The sequence below is a fragment of the Hemiscyllium ocellatum genome, chromosome 22 (genome assembly GCF_020745735.1).
Source record: "Hemiscyllium ocellatum isolate sHemOce1 chromosome 22, sHemOce1.pat.X.cur, whole genome shotgun sequence".
In the NCBI taxonomy this organism is placed as follows: domain Eukaryota; kingdom Metazoa; phylum Chordata; class Chondrichthyes; order Orectolobiformes; family Hemiscylliidae; genus Hemiscyllium; species Hemiscyllium ocellatum.
Window position 1 is genome coordinate 29,858,145 of NC_083422.1, and position 13,736 is coordinate 29,871,880.

The following is a 13,736-nucleotide window of genomic DNA, read 5'->3' on the forward strand; positions in this document are numbered from 1 at the left end:
CTAGTTAGCCTGTTTTTCACACAATCTCCTTTACCAAGAGGCATGTGAATTGCATGCCAAGGATGACTTTATTTTTAATTTATTCATTCATAGGATGTGGATGTTGCTGGTCAGGCCAGCATTTATTGCCTAGAGAGCAGTTAGGATTTAACCACATTGCAATGGAGCCACATATAGGTGAGACCAGGTGAGGTCCCTGAAGTCATTAGTAAACCAAATGGGTTTTTCTGACAATCAATTGTTATTTCATGGTATTATTTTTTTGAACAGTGGGTTTTCATACATGGTCTTCAGAACATTAGCTAGGTCTCTATCAATAATCCTTCCATGCATATAGAGAGAGAGAGACTCATGGTGGTCTTACCTGAGGATCGCCACTCCTCAGGTGACGGGAGAGGTTGAGAAGGCAAGTCCTTCATTGTAACCATAGCTATTGTTGGCATCATTCTGCATTGTAAACGAGCCATCCAGCCTATTGAGGACAAAGTGAGAACTGCAGACATTAGAGATCAGAGTCAAAACATGTGGCACTGGAAAAGCACAGCCTGTCAGGCAGCATCCGAGGAGCAGGAGAGTCGATGTTTCAAGCAGAAGCTCTTCGTCATTCCACTCTTCAGCTCCTTGGATGCTACCTGACCGGCTGTGCTTTTCCAGTGTCACACTGTTTGATCCAGCCTACTGAGCCAACCTATTTTCCCTGTTCTGTAAAGAATGAAGAGGATTTTCTACACAGGACCCTTTCTGGTAGGCTTTGCCAATATTTCATACCAATATTTTTGTTTCTGGAAAATTTCTAAAGACATCATCAAAAATTTGTCAGTTTGGTTCCTGATGAAGGGCTTATGCTCGAAACGTCGAATTCTCTATTCCTGAGATGCTGCCTAACCTGCTGTGCTTTGACCAGCAACACATTTGCAGCTGTGATCTCCAGCATCTGCAGACCTCATTTTTTACTCGAAGATTTTAACCTACTGCGAATCCTCTTACAAGGATGCCTTCCTTGAAGAAGCTCTCTTCCTCCCTCTACAAGGATTTCAGTGAGTCCCTCTCTCACTGCACCCCCCAGGATTCCTGATGAAGGGCTTATGCTCGAAACGTCGAATTCTCTATTCCTGAGATGCTGCCTAACCTGCTGTGCTTTGACCAGCAACACATTTGCAGCTGTGATCTCCAGCATCTGCAGACCTCATTTTTTACTCGAAGATTTTAACCTACTGCGAATCCTCTTACAAGGATGCCTTCCTTGAAGAAGCTCTCTTCCTCCCTCTACAAGGATTTCAGTGAGTCCCTCTCTCACTGCACCCCCCAGGCATTCCTGATGAAGGGCTTATGCTCGAAACGTCGAATTCTCTATTCCTGAGATGCTGCCTAACCTGCTGTGCTTTGACCAGCAACACATTTGCAGCTGTGATCTCCAGCATCTGCAGACCTCATTTTTTACTCAGTTTGATACCACTAAATGGAAGACCTTATGTAAGTCAGAGCAGAATGTGAGTGACTGACCTTGGGAATACTGATGGAGACCCTTTGATCTAAAGAAGGAATGGGAGAAGATGATGAGTCTAAGCAGAGCAACACCATCTGCTGGAGAAGAGGAGGACACAAGAGAACTCTCAACTAGAGGCCCTCTCTACCCAGGATCTCCAGAAATCCCATGCAAACAACCTAATGCTAGTACATGAAGAGTGCACTTTACCAAAGAGGACATCACAAAGATGTTTAACCACATTGATAGAAAACATAGGCCTCAGAAGACTGCACAACCTGTGCTAATCAAAATTACTGAGGCACTTAATGTCATCCAAATAATGCGTTACTCCCCCAGTATTGCATTGAAGAATCAGGTTAGAATTTTGTGCTCAGAACTTTGGACAGGTACTTGAACCCACTTAAGTGATATGATAACATGAAGTCTTGTGAAGAAAAGGATTCCCAAGACCAAATTCAGAAACCCAATATTCCCTAAGATTAGTGTGCATACTTTGATAACTATATGTGGCCCTGTTGTGTTGTCTTACTATTTTGGATGAATCAGTAAAAGACCTATTAAATAGGACTATTATTTACTTATTAAATTTTCACCAAATACCTGATAGGCTGCATGCATACATGTAATTAATGGCAACCAAAAAGTGAGATCCAAGGAGTTAGTTTTCATAAAACTAGTGGGAAAGCCATTTAACCACACCTTGCCTGCTTGAAACTGAAGTCTACTGTAAGTAGTATGATACAGATGTCCTGAGCTTTCCTAGAAGAATAATTTTATTTAGATAAAATTTGCAGTTGTTCTAGTTATCCCATTTGATGTTGAAGCAGTAGTATGGAAGATACAGAAGGGTATTGAATAAATGTAGTTCTAGTTTCTCAGGCCAGGAATAGATCAGAGTCAAATCTGACTACATTTTAAATATAAACTACAACCTTAAAGAAATCATAGCTTTCCCTCCAATTGTTCTGTACTGTGACTGTAAACATCAAACTCAAATAAAAAAAACAATAATCAAAATATGTTAAAATAGTCAAAATCATTTGAATGAATAAATTATACACACAGTATCATAAACCCCAAAGGCACTCTGGTGGATTATCCTATTAGAATCAATAGTCACGCAGATGATTGCTTCAAATTGGTAAATTACAATCTCTATCATTAATTTACATCACATTTGAATCCAAGCTACTCAGCAGACCTTTGCCAATATCTTTGACATAACTTCCTTTTTTATGAGACATAAAAAATGATGTGAATGTCAACCAATCATACTGAATATTAAGTCATCCATCAAGTTCTTATCTGAAACAGTGTGGAAAACTAGTAACCAATCACTGAAAAATACTTTCTGACATGAACAGGAAATGCTACTGAAGTTGCTACTGTATTAATTCTGAAGATTATCCCAATTCACTAGAGGATTTATAGTCAATTTATATCCTCAAATAGGTGGCAGTGGACCTACTAAGGAAAATTTCTAAATATCAGTGCTGATCCTGTAAAATTCAATTTGAAACTACATTATGCTTTATATAAACTTGAAGATTCCCTCATTTAAAGTTAGCATTTATCAAATATTGAGTATTCAATAAATGTTAACAGTAAGCACCAAATTGACAACTGGATATCCATTAAAGTTCTGTTCTTTCCTTTTGCTCATTTTTAAATTGTTTCAACTTATCTAAAGTCCTCAGTAATTACTTGGTCTTGTATTTATTACATAATGTATTTAGTAGCATGAACAAATAAAACCAGAATGATATCAAGTGTACCACTATTATCAACGTACAGTGCATACAGCTTGACGAACTCAAAGTTAAACACCTGAAATCAAGGCTTCAAACACTGTGTCACATTCAGGAAGGAGAGAGTTCTCCAATACTGTGATCCAGGTAGTCACACCCTGTAGCTTAAAAATTTCAAATTTGACCACTGGTCAGAGACAGGAAGGCGTGACAACAAACAAGGCAGGTGGAAGAATCCTGAATGTAGCATTGGAGAAATCTCAGCTCTAAACCTTATCTAACAGTTATGCTTCCTGTTTAGATGAGGAAAGAGTCTGCAGAGAGGATGGTCAAACTGACCACTGCACTGTTCTCCAGGAAGCCCTTCATGCAGAGAGAGCACAAAGAAAAGTGATTGTGGTAGGAGATTCTATTATTAGGGGGATAGATAGGATCCTTTGTAAGCAGAACTGAGAGTCATGCATAGTGTGTTGCCTGTCTGGTGCCAGGGTGAAGGACATTACAAGTTGGCTTGAAAGGATACTGAGACAAAGGGGAAAGAATGAGTTGCTGCTGTCTATGTTGGCACCAACAACACAGGCAAGAGTAGGCAAAAGATCCTGATTGGATAATATCAGGAATTGGGAATAAAAGTTTAAATACAGACCTTAGGAGAGGTTATTAAAGTTGCCAGAATAAGTAATATAACAGAGAGTGTAGAATGGGTCAGGAATCTAACTTCAGGCACAGCAGATAAGATGACAACTGTGAGAAGAGGGCTGCCAATTCAGGATAGGATATTGTATTTAAGTGTATGCAGCATATGAAACAAGATAAATGATTGTACCCCAGATTAAAATTGAAAGGTATAATGTTATGGGCATCACAAGACATGGCTGCAAAGGGAACTTAATATCGAAGGATAAGCATCCTATTGAAAGGACAGGCAGATGAGCAGAGGAAGGAAAGTTCCTTTATCAGTAGAAAATAAAATTAAATCAATAGCAAAAAATGTTTTAGGGTTAGAAGGCATAGAATCTGAGTGGGTAGAGTTGAGAAACCACAAAGGGAAAAAGATCCCAGTGGGAGTTATTTACAGGCCCCCTAGCAGTAGTCAAAATGTGGGCAGAAGATTAATCAGGAGATTGAAAAGGCATGTAAGAGAGACACTATTACACTTCATGCAGGTTGGGAGCAGAACCAAAGATTATGGGATGTCAGTAAAAAAAATTTTTGAGCAACTTGTTGTATAGCCCATTAAAGAACAAACAATACTGAATTTGGTAATATTTAATGAGGCAGACTTGATTAGAGAGCTTTAGGGTAAAGGACCCCTGGGATGCAGTGACTGCAATATGATAAAATTCACCTTGAAGTTTGAGAGGAAGAAGCTGAAACCAGACATAACAGTATTACAATTATGGAAAGATAACCACAAAGAAAGGAGGAAGGAGTTGGCCAGAGTTGTTTGGAAGGGGAGCCTGGCAGGAAAGACAGTGGAGCAGTAAGAGCAAGAGTTTCTGTGGATAATTTGGGAGGCGCAGCAAAAATTCACTTGAAGGAAGAAGAAATATTTTAAGGGGAGGACAGGCAATTATGCCTCAAGGGAAGTCAAGGACAGTATAAAAGCAAAAGAAAAAGCAAACAATGTGTGTGAAAAAAAGCAATAATGAGAGAGAAAATGAAATATAAAGGTAATCCAGCTATGAATATAAAAGAAAATTACAGGAGTTTTTAAGGATATATAAAAGGTAAGAGAAAGGCAGAAGTGGACATTGGACTGATCAAAAGTTAGTCTGGAGAAGTAGTAATGGAAAACAAAGAAATGGCAGAGGAACGGAATAGGTACTTTGCATCAGTCTTCACTGTGGAGGACACCAGGAACATGCCAGAATTTCAGGGGAGTCGTGGATACAGGTGAGTATGATGACCATCACTAAGGAGAAGGTGCTGGGAAGCTGAAAGGTCTGAATCAGATGGGTTCTAAAGGAGGAATGTGAGGAGATCGTGGAGGCATTGGTGGTGATCTTTCAGGAATCATCTGAATGAGGGAGGATTCCACAGGACTGGAAAATGGCTAATATAACTGACCTATCACCATCATCCCCCACCTTCATCCACCAGTCGCATTCCTAGCTACCTTCCCCACAGCCCCACCTCCCTCTTATCTCAGCCCCCTTGGTCCCCATCCCCAATTCCTAATGAAGAGCTTATGCTCGAAACATCGATTCTCCTTCTCCTCGGATGCTGCCTGACTGGCTGTGCTTTTCCAGTGCCCACTTTTTGACTCTGATCTCTAGCATATGCAGTCCTCACTTTCTCCAAAGACAAGACTTATACAATTAAAAGTAAGATTTTGGGCAGTTCATAGAACAGAGACCTAGGAGTTCAGTACATAATTAGTTGAAGTGTGCATCACATGCAGATAAGTTGGTTAAGAAAGTATTTAACACCCTTGCCTTCATTGCTCAGAACTTTGATTGTAGGAATTGGGATGTTATGTTGAAGTTGTACAAGACATTGATGAGGCTTCTTTTGGAATGTGTCCAGTTCAGGTCACCTTGCTATAGGAATGAGACTATCAAGCTGAAGAGGGTTCAGAAGAGATTTACCAAGATATTGCTGGGAATGGAGGGTTTGAGATAGAAAGAGAGGCTGGATAGGCTGTGACTTTTTTTCTTTGGAGCATAGGAGGTTGAGAGGTAACTTTAAAGAAGTTTATAAAATCATGGAGGGTACAGGTAAGGTGAATGGCAGGTGTCTTTTCCCTCTGGTGGGGAGTTTCAAAACTAAGGGGCATATTTTTAAGGTGAAAGGAGAAAGATTAAAAAAGACGAGAGACCTTTCTTTCACACAGAGAGTGGTTCCTGTGTGGAATGAATTTCTAGAAGAAGGGCATAGGTTTAGGGTGAGAGGGGAAAGATATAAAAGAGACCTAAGGGGCAACTTTTTCACACAGAGAGTAGTACTTGTATGGAATGAGCTGCCAAAGGTGGAGGCTGGTACAACTGCAACATTTAAAAGGCATTTAGATGGGTATATGAATAGGAAGGGTTTGGAGGGGTATGGGCCAGGTGCTGGCAGGTGGGACTAGATTGGCTTGCGATATCTAGTCGGCATGGACAGGTTGGATCGAAGGGTCTGTTTCCATGCTGTACCTCTCTCTGACTCTAAGTAGATGCAGGTAAAGTTACATTGTTTAAAAGACATTTGACTAAGTACATGATAAGAATTTTTCAAAGAGATATGGGTCAAGTGCAGGCAGCAGTCTGTTTCTGTGCTGTTTGACTTTATCACAAGAGCAACAATACACTCTTGAGGCTGTATAATACTCTGGTGAGACCAGGTTTGGAATACTATAAGCAGTTTCAGGCCCTGTATCTAAGGAAGGATGTACTGCCCTTGGAGGGGGGGGGGGGGTCCAGAGGAGATTCACAAGAATGATCCTGTGAATGAAGGACTTGTTGGATTAGCAACAAAGCGAAGGACAGCAAACATGTGTGTGAAAAGTAGCAGCAGCAGCAGCAGGATAAATACCTAGGAACAGGACCTAGACCAAGGTCAGTCCAAGCAAAGAGCAAAAAAGATCAAACCTAGAGGTAAAACAGCAGCAACTGTACCAGGATAAATACCTCAGGAGATGAGGATGGAGTCATTCAGAGAGAAAGTGGAGCTGAATCTAAGCACCAAGGTCTGGAGGTGACACATGGCTTAAAATGGGACATAAGATTGGCTGCCCAGAACCAGCTCCATAGACTGAGTGAGTAGTATCTAGAGAGGGATGAAGTACTTTTTGTAGTTATAGTCAGCTGGGAATAGAGAGCAGGAATAAGCGACCTGAGTTTGGTCGGTATGGTTATGTAATCTGTTCCTGGTTTATTGTCTGTATTTGATAAGATTGATTTAGTCAATAAGATTTGAAATGGCAGAAGAACTCAGTCCCATGGAATGCCTGCAATATGTGGGAAATCAGGGACACTACAGCTGGACACAACCACCAGTGAGGGCTACAGACAGGATAGCATTAGGTGACCTTCAAGAAGACAAGTGAGCATGAGCAGACATTGTAGGAGTCTTCTATGGCCATTCCCCTCTCAAACAGTTCTGAATAATGTTATGCAGAGGGTGGCCTCTCATGGGAAAGCAGCAGCAGCAGCCAGATCAGTGGAATCGTGACTGGCACTGTTGTACAGCAGGAAAAGTCGAAATGTAGGCAAGCAGTGGTGACTGAGGACTGTATAGTTAGGGGCACCGAGAGGCATTTCTATGGCAACGAGCAAGGCTCCCTACTCAAACCTAGATTGTGTTTGAGAAGATCAAACACAGTAATTTTGACAGGTAGATAGGGGCATTAAAAATTGAGCAAACCTATGACACTCTTAGAAAGATGACTGTTTTGGAGAGTTAAAAAAAAGTTAACTTCCTGAGGTAATGAGAACTTGTGGAAGAACAGAGAATTAAAACGGCAAGATTAGCAGCTGAAATGGCTGATGTTTATGAGTTGGTTCATAAATCAAAAATTGGCTTCCAACATTAATTTCAATCCATGAGGGATAGAAATTGGGGAAAAGAGAAATCCTCACGTGCTAAGGGAAAGGTAGATCTCAATGAAAATCATAAGGATAACTTACCATGGAAAGAGAAGTTTGAAAGCTTCAGTGTTTTCACTGCAACAAAATAGGCCACGTGAAATCACTATGTTGGTGGGTTACTAAAAGCACTGGGAAGCCAGATGTAGGAAAACAGGATAAGCTGGTGAATTTTGTTGGAGTGGTAATGGACAGCACAGTGGAGGTTAAAAAGTTGTACCAGAATGTGCAACCTGCTTGGAGATTGATTAAGGAGGAAGTGTCAAATCTTCTTAAACCATATACCTGCAAAGGTAAAGTTTATTCACCTAGGCCAGGAGCCGCAAGGAAAGATGAGGGGATATGTACCTCTGAAGGACAATTACTAGAAAAAGTGTGAGTATTGGGAGCACACGTTGTGACAAGAAGTGCTCAATTATGTAGAGTGAGGTTAGAGCATCCAGTGAAGAGTGGAAAAGGCATGGTAGGAGCACTGGACAAACTCTCAGCTCCAGGAATACAAGTTGTGCTTGCTAACGATATAACTGGTTCACAGGTAGGAGTGCTGCCTACTGTGGTTGAAAATCTGTGAAAACTCAGGTAACAACAATTGCAGGAAGCATATCTTTTGATTTTCCTGACTGTGTGGTAACAAGGTCACACAATCACCAGTTGAAATAGAAAAGATCAAAGAGTATAGATAAGAAAATTGAAGTGGAAATAGCAGAGACCTTGTTTGATCAGATGGTTGAGACAAAACAGGAGCAGATGGATGGCAAAGTAGATATCTTTAGTTCAAATAAAGTAACTGAGTTACAACAGAAAGATGAGAAACTAAATCAATGGTATCAAAAGGCGTACACGGAAGAAGAATCTAGATGTATCCCGGTGTGCTACTATCTTAAAAATGATGTTTAATGAGGAAATGGAGACCATCACCATAAGACATAGGAAGTAAGGCCATTCAGCCCATCGAGTCCACTCCACCATTCAATGATGGCTGATGGGCATTTCAACTCCACTTACCAGCATTCTCCCCGTAGCCCTTAATTCCTTGTGACATCAAGAATTTATCAATCTCTGCCTTGAAGACATTTAGCGTCCCGGCCTCCACTGCACTCTGCGGCAATGAATTCCACAGGCCTACCACTCTCTGGCTGAACAAATGTCTCCGCGTTTCTGTTCTGAATTGACCCCCTCTAATTCTCAAGCTGTGTCCACGGGTCCTAGTCTCCTCGCCTAACAGAAACAATTTCCTAGCGTCCACCCTTTCCAAGCCATGTATTATCTTGTAAGTTTCTATTAGATCTCCCCTTAATCTTCTAAACTCCAATGAATACAATCCCAGGATCCTCAGCCATTCACATATTCAGGCAGATGAGAAATGTGCAGAAGTTCATCAAGTCATATTGCCAGTGGGTTATAGAAAGGAGGTGTTGCAGGTAGCACATGAACTACCAGTAGATGGTCATTTAGGAGTAAGAAAAACTCAAGCTAAAATACAAAAATATTTTGACTGACCTGGACTGCACAAGGATGTAGCTGAATTTTGCCAGACATGTCATACATGTCGGGTAACTGGAAAAACCATCGGCAGTAATAAAACCCACACCTTTAATACCTATTCCTGCATTTGAGGAACCTTTTTCAAGATTAATTGATGTGTAGGATCCCTACATAAAATAAAAAGTGGGAATCAGTATTCGTTAACAATAATGGATATGTCCAATTGATTCCCAGAGTCCGTTCCATTATTCATTATCACAGCTGAAAGGATTGTAGAGGGGTTACTCAAACTTTTCACGAGATATGGACTATCCACAGAGATACAATTAGATCAAGGATCAAATTTTATATAAAAATTATTCAAGGCAATTATGGACAGCTTAGGAATAAAACAATTCAAATCTACTGCATAACATCCAGAATCGTAGGGAGCGCTAGAAAGATGGCATCAGATATTTAAGACCATGTTGAGGGCTTATAATCAAGACTATCCCGATAATTGGGATAAAGGAATTCCATTTGTACTTTATGGCACCAGTGATGCACCAAATGAAATGACCAAATTCATGCAATTTGAATTAGTTTTTGGGCACGAAATGAAAGGACCACTAAAATTGATTAAGGAGAAATTGGTAAATCAAAATTCAGAGACCACATACTTAGACTATGTGTCAATTTTTTTGGGAATGGTTAAACAGAGTGGGGGAATTGGCTATTCAGCATTTAAAAGTATCACAGCATACAATGAAACAGGAAGCAGAGAAGAATTCAAAAATTTGCAATTTCGTTATTGGAGATAAGGTGTTAGTGTTACTTCCAGTGATAGGTGAACTTTTAAAAGCGTCAAAAAGGAGATTGTGTGAGGTGAACTATTTGATAAGGACTCCAGACAGAGAGAAATTTCACCGAGTGTGTCATGTGAACATTCTCAAAAAGTATTTTGGTAAGGAAGGAAAGCAAAAGGAGACTGTGTTACTGGTTACAACACAGAGTGAAGAACCAAGCTCAGAGGATTCTGAATTGGACATTCCTCAAATTATATTGGACAACAAGGAAGTTGTCAAATATTGGGATAAATTATTGAGTTATCTTCCAGAGGAAAATCAAAATGACCTGAAAGAGGTATTGCTATCGCATGCGGAGATATGTGGAAATAAGCTGGGAGGTACTAACCTAATTAAACATGATGTAGATATAGGAAGTGGTGTTCTGATTAAGCAACATTCCTTATAGGCATAACCCTCTAATATTGGCACGAGTTCAAAAGGAGATTGAATGCATGCTCCACAATGACATAATCAAAGTGAGTTACAGTGACTGGAGCTCACCCATAGTAATGATGCTAAAATCAGATGGTGCCCAATAGTTATGTGGACTATTGCAAAGTCAATGCAGTTACAAAGACTGATGCATATCAGATTCCACATTTGGAAGACTATTGAAAAGGTGGGACAAGCAACTTATATTTCTAAGTTGGACTTGCTCAGAGGATATTGGCAGGTACCTTTGTCTGAAGGAATGAAGACAATTTTGGCTTTTGTAACGCCAAATGGTCTATAAATTTAAAGTCATGGCGTTTGGTATGAAAAATACACCACATTTGAGAGACGAGCTAATAAGGTTATTTTCAGATTACTCAGTTGTGTGGTTTATTTTGATGACCTGGTGATATTTTGTCACACATGGAATGAATATTTGCAACATTTACAGTGCGGAAACAGACCCTTCAGTCCAACTCATCCATACCGACCAGATATCCTATCCTAACCTAGTCACATTTGCCAGCATTTGGCCCATATCTATCTGAACCTTTTCTATTCATATACCCATCTAGATGTCTTTTAAATGCTGTAATTGTACCAGCCTCCACCACTTCCTCTGGCAGCTTATTCCATTCACACACCACCCTCTGTGTAAAGATGTTGCCCCTTAGGTCCCTTTTATATCTTTCCCCTCTCACTTTAAACCTATGCTGTCTAGTTCTGGATGCCCCCACCTCAGGAAAAAGACCTTGTCCATTTATCCTATTCATACCCCTTGTGATTTTATAAATCTCTATAAGGTCACCCCTCAGCAAACGACGCTGCAGGGAAAACTGCCCCAGCCTATTCAGCCTCTCCTTATAGCTCAACACCTCCAACCCTTGCAGCATTCTTGTCAACCGTTTCTGAATCCTTTCAAGTTTTACAACATCCTTTCCATAGCAGGAAGACCAGAATTGCACGCAATATTCCAAAAGTGGCCTAACCAATGTCCTGTACAGCCACAACATGACCTCCCAACTCCTATATTCAATGCTCTGACCAATGAAAGAAAACATACCAAAGCCTTCTTCACTATCCTATCTACGTGACTCTACTTTCAAGGAACAATGAATTTGAACTCCAAGGTCTCTTTGTTCAGCAACACTGCCCAGGACTTTACCATTAAGCGTATAAGTCCTGCTCTGACTTGTTTTTCCAAAATGCAGCATTTCGCATTTATCTAAATTAAATTCCATCTGCCACTCATCAGCCAATTGGCCCATCTGATCAAGATCCCATTGTACTCTAAGGTAACTGTCCATTACGCCTCCAATTTTGGTGTCATCTGCAAACTTACTAACAATTCCTCTTCTGTTGACATCCAAATCATTTATATAAATGATGAAAAGCAGTGCACCTAGCACTAATCCTGGTCACGCACCACTGTTCACCAGCCTCCAGTCTGAAAAACAACACTCCACTTCCACCCTGCCTTCTACCTTCGAGTCAGTTCTGTATCCAAATAGCTAGTTCTCCCTGTATTCCATGAGATCTAACCTTGCTAACTGGTCTCCCATGAGGAACCTCGTCAATTGCCTTATTGAAGCCCGTATAGATCACATCTGGTGCTCTACCTTCATCAATCTTTTTTGTTACTTCAAAAAACTCAGTCAAGTTTATGAGACATAATTTTCCATGCACAAAGCCATGCTGACTATCTCCAATCAGTCCATGCCTTTCCCCAAATACATGCAAATCCTGTTTCTCAGGATTCCCACCAATAACCTGCCCACCACCGATGTCAGGCTCACCAGTCTATGGTTCCCTGGTATTTCCTTATGATCTTTCTGAAATAGTGGCACTACGTTAGTCAGTCTCCAGTCTTCCAGCACCTCTCCTTTGACGATCCATGTTACAAGTATCTTTGTCGAGACTTGGATTAGAAATATATGTATTCAGTGACAGGAGTAAATGGACCAAAACAGAATGTAGTAATGCATGTTTTCATGTGTATAGTCAATGTAATATATATGTATGTTGTCATGTACTAATAATTTAAGATTAAGGGGTTTTAAAATGAAGTCATCTTTGGATATTGATAGATTTTTTTAAGGGGGGAGGTGTGATGATACTGCTCCTTTAACAAGGTTATGTTGTCCTTGTTTTTTTTGTCAGAGGGATAGTAAAGGCAGAAGCTCCGATATGTCTGAGTTTATCTACTTGAAGAAGCTTTGAAGAGTTTTTTAAACACTTGTACAATGAAACCAGTTTAAAGTTTGGTTTGGTTTGGTTTTAACCAGCTGTTTTGTTTGCAGCTGCTGATCAGGTTTTAGCTGGGTACCCAGAGAAGCTGCTGCACCCAAAAACACAACTCCATGCTGATCCTATCTCACTCTATGACATCTCTCCTGGAGGAACCCTGTGTTTGATTTTTTTTTGCCAATGAGGTGTTTATGGGATGTTGCAAGTATTTGGAACAGCATCATTTTGTTGCATTTTCGTGTTGATTGGGTTTTCAGATAAGTTATGTTGTTCTATATTCGGTTCTCTTTTGTTTGCCAGTAAATAAATTCTGCTTTGTTTAAAACTGAGTGGTTGAGCCAGTAGCATCATCCCTGGAATATTTGGAAACAACTAGAAAAGTTAGAGTCTAGGCTACCTAATTGAAATGTTTTGAGGATGTCTAGCCTGGTCCATGTAAGCCGTGCCAGATTGGGAGGACCCCTCATCGTGTCTGCATTGAGGCAGGAGTTGGCAGAGGCCAGTAGAGAAGAAGGAAACAAGAACACAAAGAGGAAGAAAAAGAACAGATGAGCTCCAGCTGAGGTATCCTACTCCACCACCACCTTGGACTGGACTGGTTGTTTGAAGTGTATTTGTTTTAGTGCAAGAAGCAAGACGGGTAAGCCAAGTGAACTTAGAGTTTGGATTAGTATCTATAACTATGATGCTGTAGTGATTACACAGACTTGATTGAGAGAGGTACTAAACTGGCAGCTTATCATTCTGGGATTAAATGTTTCAGACAAGGTAGAGAGATGTAAAAGTGGTGGGGGAATTGCATAACTGAAAAGGAAGAATATCACAGCTCTACTGAGGGGTGAAACTTTGGAAGGCTCATCCAAAGTATGGGTACATCTCAGGAATAGGAAGAGCGCAATCACTTCAATGGGATCGTATTACAAGCCTCCCAAACAGCCAG